A 13,229-nucleotide genomic window follows, 5' to 3' on the forward strand; every position below is an offset into this window, starting at 1 on the left:
AGCAATGATCGTGGAAATACTTGAAGCATTAATCGTGGAAACACTTCAAGCATTGATCGATTTGGACTTTTTATATTTGGACAAATTATTATCATTTCACTCACCTGGAACCATGTCTGTATTATTTTGTTCCACGAGCACGGCTGTACTGTGAGAAAGGTATGCGCGCCACTGGACGGTAACCTGTGAAAATAGACATCGAAATAACGAACAAGGGCAATCAGAGTAAAAACATTAACAATACCATAACCTATATCAAATATAAAACAATTTATTCATATCATTAACAGATAAATAAAGAACAGATGTTTGGAGTTATCATTAATAATTTTCAAAGAATACTAGCCTTGGCTTCTTTCCATCGGTAAGTACCGCAGCGAAAAGAATGTAGCTCGAAAAAAGAGCGAATGCATTATTTACTTACTAATACTGCGCCAATTTTTTTCTGACTCACCTTTCATGTAGGAATATTCTGTGCCCGAAAAGGTATTCGCCTTCTGCAGACACGTGCTGTTGTTCCCGCCTCATTCCCCGCACACATCATACGGCATTCGGGACCCATGGACGCCATCACAGACAAATTGCTGAATCAATGCGTACAGGAATGTATACAATTTATTTACCTGATTTACATACATATAAAATGGTGTGTATTGTTGAGAATATAATATGCATTTATCCTACAGCTAAATGATTTTAAAGACAATAATAGTACCTATAAAGAAAACATAAGGTTTTCTCAACAGATATTTTAGATAAGGTTTATCCCACAGATATTTTAGACCATGTACATAGGGACTACTGTTTTGGCCTTTCACTCTTTTTAAAGGTCAAATGCACTTAAAACTAGTAGACGATTTAACTTGAAAAAGAAAAAAATGGATCCAACGGGGGATTGAACTAGGGTCTTCCGCGTTGGAGCCAGACAATCTTACCGCGACGATAATGTTCTCACCGGATTGCGTAACTGTTTAAATTTTAAAGACCATATTTTACTACACAGCTGACCAAATCACTTGATTGCACCATTCAGGTCATTCGGTGCGCAGTCGTACGCGTGTGTGTGTTTACGATGGATTAATTTAGTATAATATTATGAATGTTAATAACAGTGTTGGGATATAAAGATGGAAGGAAACTGGTGAGACTTCGTTATCGATTTCGTTGAAATGTCGAATGTACTCGAATAACGCGATGTGTTGGTGAACAATTGATGGATTCAATTTAAGAAAAGTGTCAGTTATTTATTTTCTTTAACTTTTCGAAGGAAATCGTTGAATTAAAAGGGTAATTTCTTTGATGAATACCTCGTTTCTTTGTCATTCGATCAAAGAATTTCTATCCACAAAGAATTGCCTGCTTACATCAAGTGCTTTAAAATGGAAAAGATGGATGGCTATGACGAAATGTGTCATGGAAGAAAATTAAACTTGACGAAAATAAACATGGTTAAACACAACTTCGGTGAGTAGATTAAGAATCATAAGATGTTTTCCTTTTTTATGTCAGTAAGTGGAGAGTGTGTAAAAAGAAGATGTGTTAATGTTAATAGACTTAAATTAACAATATCGGCGGGGATAAATGCTGAGTCATGCTTCACGTTCAGGTGTAGGTAAATACACATTTTGTAAAGTTCAAAATGGCAGCCATTTTTGTTTTTGGCAGCCATTTTTGTTTTTTGGTATTTTAATGTGGTGAAACAAGAATTGTAGTTTGAACAAAACCGTCTGTGTTCTACTTGAGTGTGTAACATTTGGAACGCTGATTAAATTTGAATGGAGGCGTATAGTATGGCAAGCGGTTCGACGCATAATCCCAAGAAACTAGGTTTCTCATGAGAACATAGGTTCTCAGAATATAACCTAGGTTCTCATGAGAACTATGGTTCTTAACCTAGGTTATCAGAGAGAACGATGCGAAAGCCTGTCGAGAACCTAGGTTATTGTGAAAATCTTGGGTATTAAACGAGAACTAGGTTTCTACTTGAGAACCTAGGTTCTCATGAAAACCTAGGTTCTCATTTGAAAACCATGTGCAATCTTCAAGCGATAACCTAGGTTCTCATTCTCAGGTTCTCCTTCTAAGAACCTAGGTTCTCATTAGAAACCTAGTTTCTTTGGATAATGCGTCGAACCGCTTGCCATAGTATAGCGATATTTTCTCTCGTTACTTTTCTTTTGCGTGGAACTCTTAAGGACTATTTCGAGTTCCGTAAACGATCACAATTAATATTACTACGCAATGTTAGATTCAGTTAATTTAATCAGTTTTTGCCTTTATTTAAGCAATTAAAGACTACCATTTTGATTGCATCAGGAATAAATTAAATATACAAACAATTTTGTAGGATAAATAGAATACTATGTTAGTGTGATTGTGTTCTTAAATTTATCCCACTCGTCTCAGAAAGGCTTACAAGGCTCGGCAAGCCTCGCCATGTAAACCTTTCTTAACTGGTGAGATAAATTTAAGTACACAATCACACTAACATAGTATTCTCTATATACATTAAAAATTGGCAAAATATGTATATAAACGCTCTTTTTCTTGCGTCTTCGTTCAGTTTTTTCTGTGAATCACTGAAAAATGGTAGACTTTTTGACGTTTGTCAAGTCGAATAGAACATTTGACACAAATCTGTTGAAACATGTTAACATACATCAATATTACCTTTCTGTCGAATAAGAGTACTGTTTTTGTTTTTACTACATATGACTATACGTTACAAAACTATACGTATTTTGATGTTGTAATTTCCACAACAAGCCTCAGATGGTGACTTAATTGCCTGACAGAGGCCATTACCTGACACTGTTGATCCACACGTGCCTTATACTGCGTAGGGTCCAGGGTATAGCAGATTTTGGGGGAATTGGTCTTGACATGGTCAGGATAATGGCATATGCTGTTACACCTGTATGTACCTGTAAAGATAGTAAAGGCAATAGCTGTAGTAGTGGAGTTAAAGGTATTGGTAGTACATGTGTAGGTGTTGGTGTTTTGCTGCTGTTGCTACAATGAGTATTGTTGGTAGAGGTAGGAGTAGTATCAGTAACAACAGCAGCAACAGTATTTTTTGTTGTAGTAGTATATGTTATGATTGTCTTTTTGTGGCTATTATTTGGAGTAGCTTTCTTATAAGAAATAACAGTAGTTGGTGGATTTATGTCCGTATGATACCATTAACATAGGAATACGTATTTATTATGGAGTAAAGTGTCGACGTCAACAATGACGTAAACGTCATATTCCAAGACTAAAACGGAAGCTGAATCATAAAAGCTGTAGCTAGACTACATGAAGAGATCATTCGTAGTAGCAACTGTAGTTTATGAAAAAGAGTGAGAACAGTGTATATTAAAAGCCACTTACAATTAATGTCGAACTTGTCGCAGGTCATATTAAGACTTGTAAAGTCGGGGCATTTCTGAAAACGTTAGAACACAAAATATGTAATATAAACAACAATTCATATAAAAATATTACAAAATTGTGCAAATTTCGTTGCCTGACAAACATAGAAATTAAACTATTTGTGTCATTTGTCTCGCGTATTTTTGTTCAGTTGTACAGAGTTACTTCCATTACCTTTGTGTTGCAGAGTAACTACCCTTACTTGCATGTTACAGAGTTATTGTCCTCACTTGCTTAATAGAGAGATAATGTATATACCTCAATGTTGCATAATTATTTTCCTTAGCTGCATGTTACAGATTTATTGCATTAACATGCATGCGGCTTAATAATTGACATAGCGTGCATGTTACGGAGTATTTACCATAACCAAAAGCAATTGCCCTTACCTGCATGTTACAAAGCCGATATTTTGTCGATGGTCCTTCGCAATCCTTACCGCCATACCGGGTTCTAATATAATAGGACAAAAATGCTTACAGATGTTGACATCATAATTCACATCAATAAGGCACATACTTACGCTTGAAACAAAAATAATATACAAAAAAATAAATACGTGTGAATGTACGACATAACTGTAGATAATTTTGAACACGATTGTTGTATAAACAAAATGGTCTTGGAAAATGCTCGAGTATACTTCTTCCAGAATACCTGTTATACTTATAAGACAGTTATTAAAACCAAAACACACCAACACTTAAACAAAAGTAGGTAATTCTTTCTCAGTTGGGGTTCGTGCAAGTCCTTGTCTCCACTAGCACTCCTCCCCCGCACGTGTTACTGCACGTTGCGCGCGACCACCGGCTCCACCACCGGGGATAGGGTCCATCTGTTCGGAGGCGTTCATGGGAACACACTCACCGCGCATGCACCACTGAAAAACGACAAGTGCTTCCGGTACAGACTTGTTAGATATATCGTTGGCCACTTGGTTGTAACAATTTCATTTTTACCGCATAGTCAACCGTTTACTGAAAAGAAAATAAGATTTTTAATTGAGGGTAATAATACATAGTTGTAAAGATGAAACCTCCTCCCATCAAATAATAATAAACTTGATTTGTTTAAATGACCAATCTATAGACAACGGGAAGCAATACAAGTCACGACATCACGGCCTTTATCCGAATTATCTTAACGTTGTTTCTAAACCCTCACGCTTAGAAAGGATAGGGTGAAATAATATGAATAGGAATAAGTTAAATAAGGAGGGGAGGAGTAAAACATGAAGAAAAAAGCAGAAAGAAGTCGATGAGGACTTAAAATAAGAAATACATAATGGAGAAAAGGAACAAGATTTGGACGACGATGAAATAGTCAAAGAAGAAGAAGAAACTGTTAATATAGCTAACCCTTCGGGTTTTGTTGCAATCTATTCCATCCATCAGGGGCTGGGAGAAGCAGTTGGCGCCCTTGTGGTTGTGGCATGCAATCATGTTGCAAGGGTCATACAGGGTCTGAGTAACAGATAATGTAAGTTCAGTCAAAGTGCTGTATATAATTTTTGTATTTGATGAAAAAAGTTCACATCAGACAAAATATGAAGCAAAAATGTATCCTTACAACTAATCTATGTTGTCCTATAAATAGCAATGTCGATGTACGGGTTATTTAAAAGAAGAAAAAAATTCAGGCAATTACTCTAAGAAATACCAATGAACCAGAAAAAACTAACGATATGCACATGGCCCCTTGATCGGGAAGCTGCCTATACATTTATTGATTTCGGATTATATGTTCTGAGTTTTTGTGCAGCAATACATGTAAAACTTTAAATAAAATCTACTACTCCTTGAAAAACCATTGACGTAGAACGACATAAAATTAGGAGCTGGTCCACGCTAAGAGTACACTGTATATAGTTATATCAATTAGGGATATATAGTTTTTAATATTTCTGTTATAAAAGCAGAAACAAAACAGTTCCATTAATATTGTCATATCTGTACTCAAATACTGTACTCGCAGTAGTCAAATATCTTCCTCAACAATAATTCGAGTGGAACTACATGGAGATCACGCATTTTGTAAACGTGATTTTAAAAGACTATTACGTTAAACAGTTTCCTTAGTACTAGCTACCTGAACGGTTATCAACAATCTTGTCAATCAAGTCGCACCATAATGTCAATAATAAAGATAACTACATAAAGACTCGACAGAATGTCAATCATAAACCTACGTAGTAAAAGTATGCGTGGACGCCAATCATAAGACGGCACTGATCGTCCGCTGTGAACACCATGCCGGGTAGAGGCAGCGTGACGAGTTGGGAGCCATGCAGGTGCGTAATGTCGTCGTCTGCACTCACCGGTGGCGCGTTTCAAGGCATCCAAGATTGCACCTGCCATACAAAGGAAGTCAACGTGTTCCAGTAATACCCAGGGGCTTAAGAGTGTTCCAGTAATGCAGAAGGAAGTCAAACACTATATTGGACATGGATTATATAGAGACGCACCCAAGAGTGTACAGGTAATGCAGGAAGATGTGAGAGTGTTCCAGTAATACAGGAGGAATTCACACGCAATACCTACCTGTGTTTTATAGATTTGTGATCAATCCCTATACTGTGTTTCATTATGCCTACCTGTGGTTACGTAGTTATTATTTATCCCATCACTGTGCTCATCATACCTTCCAGTATTGTATCGATACCTGTTAATTTCTAGTTCCGGGGCACTGCATTCGGACCACAGGAAGGCGTCAACTCCAGTATTGCCGTACGAAGACATGAGTGCTGGAGGACAGTGGTTATCGCTTGTGTTGTCATGGTTCATTCCGAGTCTACGGGTAAATATAAATCATTTATGTTTGCTGAAATTGTGGAACACTGCTCTTGTTCCTAACCCAACGAAAACTTAACATAAAGTATCGCTTCTGAACGGAGCGTTGACCATTTTGGTTCGTGTATGCTTTTAAGTTATTTTTGACTTTATTGTCTATCCGCAAATAAACTAGTTATTGGTGTTCGGATTCGTGGATAAGACCACACCCTCAAACGGACTAATCATCAGAGCTCAGTGAACAATATAATTAAATAAAACATGGTTCCTGTTCAAACTGGACACAAGACTTGCGCGCAACACTCCCTCTCGATACGATGAACTATGTGGTAAATGGCATAGTAAATTATGCATTTACAGTCCGAAAAAACATTATGCGATATTAGTCCTTTGACCTGTAAGGTAGACAATGAATGACCTGTGAGCTAGAACAAAAGATCATTCCAGCGACGTTCCATTCACTCGTATGCTGAAATATGGCAAGTATTTTTAAATTGCATTACGGATGACAAAGTTGCAGTCCGGATAAGCTGTTTTATTACCTAAAGATGGACCTGTAAGCGTCGGACGTTGTGATAATGCCTGTTCATGAAAATGCCACGGTGGTTGAGAAAAAATGATACTCCATAACGTTATTAAAAAAAACACGTCATGTGTTTGTGGAGACTGCATCACGTGACCTAGCTATACTACTTGTGCTTCACTTACCTATTTCACGCGCCAGGGTGAGACCAAATGCGGGTCCAGTATCCTCCACGACGGCACACTTCTCTCGTGTCTTGCACGCTCCAGCGAGGAACGCCAGACCGTTTGCGGATTTCCGGTCTTCAGAAAGGCCATATTCAATATCGTTTCTGAAATGTGAAATAAAGATAAGGGTATTCACTCGTTCATTTACTTTTTGATGGTATTCTATGTATGTGTAGATCTAAACAAAACGTTTTATTTGAATTCACATTTGTACACCCCGCACAACAGAAAAAAAACTAAGGACATGCTTTTGAATAAGTTTTCTCTTTTATGCACTTTACAGACAAAAATGTTTGTTTTATGTTTACTTTGATTACATTTCTGCGTAACAAACAACGCGTTTTTGCCATTTTCTGATAATGATCTTAAATAAAGTGTCTTGTTTGTTTCTTTGTTGTTTTCGCCGTTTTCAACAGTATTTCAGTTGTATCATTGCGGTCGTTACTTTCACTTTTTGGGGTTAGCTGGTTTACATGTACCAGTTCTAAAAGCTCATACTCAAGACGCTTATTGACAACTACCCTACTTGAATCACTGGTAGAGGTATTTGGCGGTAAAAATCATTTCGTGATACGTCCGCACTCAATTTCTGTGGTCGATCCAGGGATCAAGCCATCAATTCTCAGATTTGTGGTCCTGCGCCCTACCAACTGAACTAGCTAGCCCGACACGCTGCGTTAGAAATAAGCAATATCCTGAAAACGTAAAATACCCAACATTGAAAAACCACCCGTTTTATGTACCGTGTTAAAAGGACGGTGACGTCAGTTTTGTTCAGTGCGTGGTGCTTGCTCTGCCACTCACAGAAGCTGTTCTTAGTCTTCTCAGCGTCCAATGTGTCACTCACGTCAAACCCCTGGAAACACATTCTGTGAATAGATGTTACGTCTTCATTCTTTAAATAGCATATCAGACACATTCTTAATAATTTTAGCAGTACTATCGCGTCGCAACAACATCTTGTAAATTACAGTAGAGCCACAAGTAGAATATATTAATAGTAGTATCGACACAAACAAAAATATATAAATAACAGAAGACTCGCATATGAATTTTTATCATAGAAGTAGTACCACAGTATCTATAATTATGTTCGAAGTAGCAGCAATAAAAACAATTATTACAATTTTAGTTTGTAGGCTTGTAGAGGGAACATTTAAGGCTCAATCGTTATGAAAGTTTGTCAGAACGTTAACACTGAAAACATCGAATCCAAGCTCGAATCTAGTTTTAAAAACAAAGTAACCTGGTAAAATCTTTTTTTTAACACAAACTTTGTAACCACCTTTATATACTCCACAAATCAGGGTCATGTATGTCCAAAAACTATGTCAAAGGAGCAAATGATTAAAAAAACAGTGACTTACATTGGACCAGTTGAACACAACGATCTCCGACATCACAAGTTTGATCACCGTACCAATGGACTCGTCTGTGAATAGCTTTGAAGCCTAAAACATTTAAATGACCAAGATCTCTATAAAAGATATTTCGTTGAAAGACTCGTTTATGCAATTTACAAAATGCTCTCACAAGTTATACGATCATTTACAAAAAAAATCAATATGTATGGAAAAATAAACAAATGCGACTTATGCTTTTGATTAGCATACAATTTGTACTTGCAGTAAGAGTATTTGACAAATTAAAAATAGTGTATCAAGACGAAACGATCAACATCCAATGATAAACAGACCATGAACATGCAATCAACGACTGCCAATGTGTCTCGTACTAAGTAGCAGAACCAACATTGTACGAACTCGTACGAAACTCGTACCGGAAACGCAAACGTGCGTACATCGTGCGACAGATTTATATGTAGAAATTGCAAAGATACGAGTTTAATATTTACGTATACAATAGAACTGTATTGCATACAAGAACTAACGATTTAAAAGCGTACATAACTATATGTATCTCCCCCACAAACACCAAGTACTTGTTCTACCAAGGAAACGGACTCGAAGGTGTTTCAATGAGCAGTAGGCTTTCTATGCGATCGAGCAAAAATGAAGAGGTTTAAAGTAAACTAAACTAAATGTTATAGATAGTGTATGATCATGTATTAATATCGCACCAAGAATAAAGCGACCAAATAGTATATCCAATCACTTACGATCTTAAAACTAGTAAAGACGTACTGGAGAATGTTGTCGTTGTGGAATCTCGCCATGAGAGGAACGACCACGATCCCCGCCTTAATGTACCTGTAGCGTGATTGGACACGTGATCACAACAAACAAATGGCACGTGGTCACAACAAACAACTGACAATGTACAAACTCATTGTAAAAGACACAATTTGTATATCAAAATATAAATAAGGACTAAACGGTCAAACGGACGTGTCTGGTACATTAAACGGGTTTAAACCCAGATCCTTTACACTGACCGTTCCAAAGCGGTGACCTGGTTTGTTTGTGGTTTATGTTTTTATATTTTATTATTGTATGTTTTTCCCAACAAATTTTGTAAACAAACGAACAGTTTTACAGAGTATACCATATAACTTGCTTGTCGGCAAAGCAACATCGCGACAATAAATTATAAAATTCTAGAACCAATGTGAAAATAGTTAAACTATATTGTTATGAGTAATCTTTTTGTTAATAAAGTGGTAATTAAGTTGGTAGTTTAGTGACGGTTGTAGTTAGAAATTTTAAGTACATATTAGGCATAGAGATAACCACGACACAAGAGGACATACTACTAGCAAGAACATTTGAGTTACGTTAACGGTAGTTTTAGCAATAATTTAGTATAGCTTTACTATGCATATTCCTCATAAATGCCCCTTTTTATTATATGTTTATTAAAGGGGCCTTTTCACAGATTTTGGCATTTTTTTAACTTATTCATTAAATGCTTTATATTGATAAATGTAAACATTGAATCGTAAAAGCTCCAGTAAAAAATCAAGAAAAAAATTAAAAAAAGGAAAAGAACATTGCCCGGAGCAGGTTTTGAACCAGTGACCCCTGGAGTCCTGCCAGAGTCCTGAAGTAAAAACGCTCTAGCCTACTGAGCTATTCCGCCGACTACACATTCTTGACGTATTTTATACCTTATATAAGTAATCTTCGTAGTTTCACAAAATTTAACGACAAAAACAGAACTCTCCAAATTATTCAATCGTTTCGCGTTGCAACGCTTTATAATTTTTAGGTTTTAAAATCGTCAAAAGATGCATATAATGGCTATATTAGAGCATGGTTAATGTTCTGTATTACTGTTTCCTCACAAATATCATAGCTAAAACGAAAAAGTACGAATCTGAGACAACTTTTTTCAATTTTGTCAATTTACCAAAGCGTGAAAAGATCCCTTTAATACATGGTGTTATAATGTGTCATATTTTTCGTTTCGTGTCCGGCTGCTTAGCAATAAGTCACTTGCCAGGTTTCAGAGGAGTGAGTATGAAAACATGGACTCGCCCCTGCTGACGCAACTGTAGGTTTGCTTTGTTTATATGTAAAGAATCATTTCGATCCATTTTATTTGCATAGAACTGTTAAAAATAAGCTTAAGTTTCACATTCAGTCCTCTATTTGTTTTTAAGCAACATTTTTTGTCGCCGTAAGACCTACGAACGCTGGGGTTAATTCAGGTGACTGCCAACCATGCATTGTGTAATGTTAAATGTAATCCACATTTTTGAACGAACCGGCATCAAGTGTTCACGAGTATGTTATGTGTTTCACAATGGCTGTAGTGTTGTAGATATTTTTTTACGTGTGTCATAGCGTTTGACTTGGTAAAAAAATAATACAAATACAAGATTGAACATGGTGAAAACGTCCATCGGCCTCACCTGGTTTTCGTGTCCTGGATTATGCGCCTCTGTTGGACTTGTGATGTAGGGAAGAGTATGTTGGTAATGTCGTCTGTAAAAGGCAAACAACAACAAAGCAGAGCTTCTTGTGGCATAAGGTTCTCTTTATTTCATGAATAAAACACTCTTAAAGGATTTGATCTTTTTAACAACAAAACATTTATAATATTAATTAGCGAACTGTAATCGCTTAACTTCACTTAGCATTCAGCATAAATGTCAAAGCGAAAGCAGAGGTTCTTTTCTCGACAGCTAAGGATCTAAAAAGATATATTGAAAACCACTTTTCTCTGAATATTTTATATAAAAACATTACCTTTTCTTGTTGTCTATTGTTTTTGTCAATTAAAACAAAAAGTCAACCAAACGTTATCCAATTCATAAAGAAAAAGGAATACTTGTAATAATGTATTTTTCAAAGTGTACGTTCACAAACGCTTGAAACGAAAGGAATATATAGAAGCACTTTGAATAACATGCTAATTTACAGTATTCTTAAAGGGACTGTAAACCACGAAAAAGTTCTTAAAGTTTATATTGATTAAAATATCACGATTGGTATATAACATTACTTGAAAAACGTTTTTTTTTATTTACTTTATTTATTTATTTATTTTTTTACTGGGTATGTCTACCAGGTAACTACCAGTTAACTATAAATAACGCAAGTAGATTGATCATCATCGTCACGTGGTAAACCCAGGAATGCAAATTGTGCATGCGTAGTGAATTGTATATATTTTATATTTACAATGATCAATCTACTTGCGTTATTTATAGTGTGTATAGCGTTATGTCACCTTTTTTCGCGCTGTACTTTCTATTTCACATCGCGAAATTTTATTACCGAATATTATGAAAATATGAACTTTTTTTAAGTATGCAATGTATCAGTCGTGATATTTTAATCAATATAAACTTATAATTGTAAAAAATACGGTATTTTAGAACTTTTCTTTTTTCGTCATTTGTGGTTTACAGTCCCTTTAAGTCACCACTTAATACAAAAGCACACCAAAGTTTTACATTTTGACGATATTTAAATGCATATTTTTAATTTGTTCATTTTAATTGTAATCAGAAATTGAAAAAGTAGCTCTATGTTTGAAAAAACAACAACACAGTTTTATACATATAAATTAACTCAATTAATTTCATAAGGCCAAAATGTTTCCCACACTAGACATGCGTTCTATGATTCTGTATGTAAAGTGTAATGTGTATATTGCTACCTTCCGTCTTGCACACGTGATTGTCACCCTGGTAACGGTAGATCACGTGATTGGGTGACGGTGACGTCTGCTCTGACGTCCGCTTCATGGGGTAGATGAACAAAACTCGTGTTACCGAAACCGAGCAACCTTTTCTGTGAAAAGAACATCATTTATATATTTCTAAGGAGAAAAGTTTTTAAGGAATACAATCATGTTTGTTTATGGTTGCGTATGAGCTTAAAATAAAAAATTTAACAAGAGTTCCGCGGTCGGAGATGACCGCATTGAAGCCGGATTTTTTATTTAAATGACAGGAAAGTACCTTTCGTGTTTTTGTCAATGCAATACTTAAATTACTGAAATATTGTTCAAAGGTCAAAATGAAATGTAAGTACTTTTCAAGGCATGAGCAAACCTTGTGTTATGTTTTGAATGCAGTGACCTTGACCTTCAATGACCTTAAAATGACCAATTGTCATCTACTAGTGCTGGCCAACCTTCATGTCCAGTTTGAAGACTGTAAGTCCAAGCATAAGAAAGTTATACCATGAAATAAGAATTTTAACATTTTTACATTCAAGGTCACGGTGACCTTGACCTTAAAATGACCAGTGGTCATCTACTAGTTCTGGCCAACCTTCATATCAAGTTTGAAGACTCTAGGTCTAAGCATACCAAAGTATTAACAACTTTAACATATTTACATCCAAGGTCACAGTGACCTCGACCTTCAAATGAATGACCTTGAAATGACCAGTGGTCATCTAAGTGTGCTTGCAAACCTTTACGTCAAGTTTGAGATTCTAGGTCCAAGCATACCAAAGTTACAACAATTTTAACATTTTAACATTTAAGTTCACAGTGACCTTGACCTTCAAATGAATGACATTGAAATGAATGACCTTGAAATGACCAGTGGTCATCTAAGTGTGCTTGCAAACCTTAACGTCAAGTTTGAGATTCTAGGTCCAAGCATACCAAAGTTATAACAATTTTAACATTTTAACATTGAAGGTCACAGTGACCTTGACCTTCAAATGAATGACATTGAAATGAGCAGTGGTGATCTTCTAGTACTGGCCAACCTTTATGTCAAGTTTGAAGACTCTAGGTACAAGCATACCAAAGTTATAACATGGAATAAGAACTTTAACATTTTTACCTACCAAAGTTATAAGAACTTTAACATTTTTACATTCAAGGTCACAGTGACCTTGACCTTAGAAT

The sequence above is a fragment of the Dreissena polymorpha genome, chromosome 8, assembly GCF_020536995.1.
Source record: "Dreissena polymorpha isolate Duluth1 chromosome 8, UMN_Dpol_1.0, whole genome shotgun sequence".
Taxonomy (NCBI): domain Eukaryota; kingdom Metazoa; phylum Mollusca; class Bivalvia; order Myida; family Dreissenidae; genus Dreissena; species Dreissena polymorpha.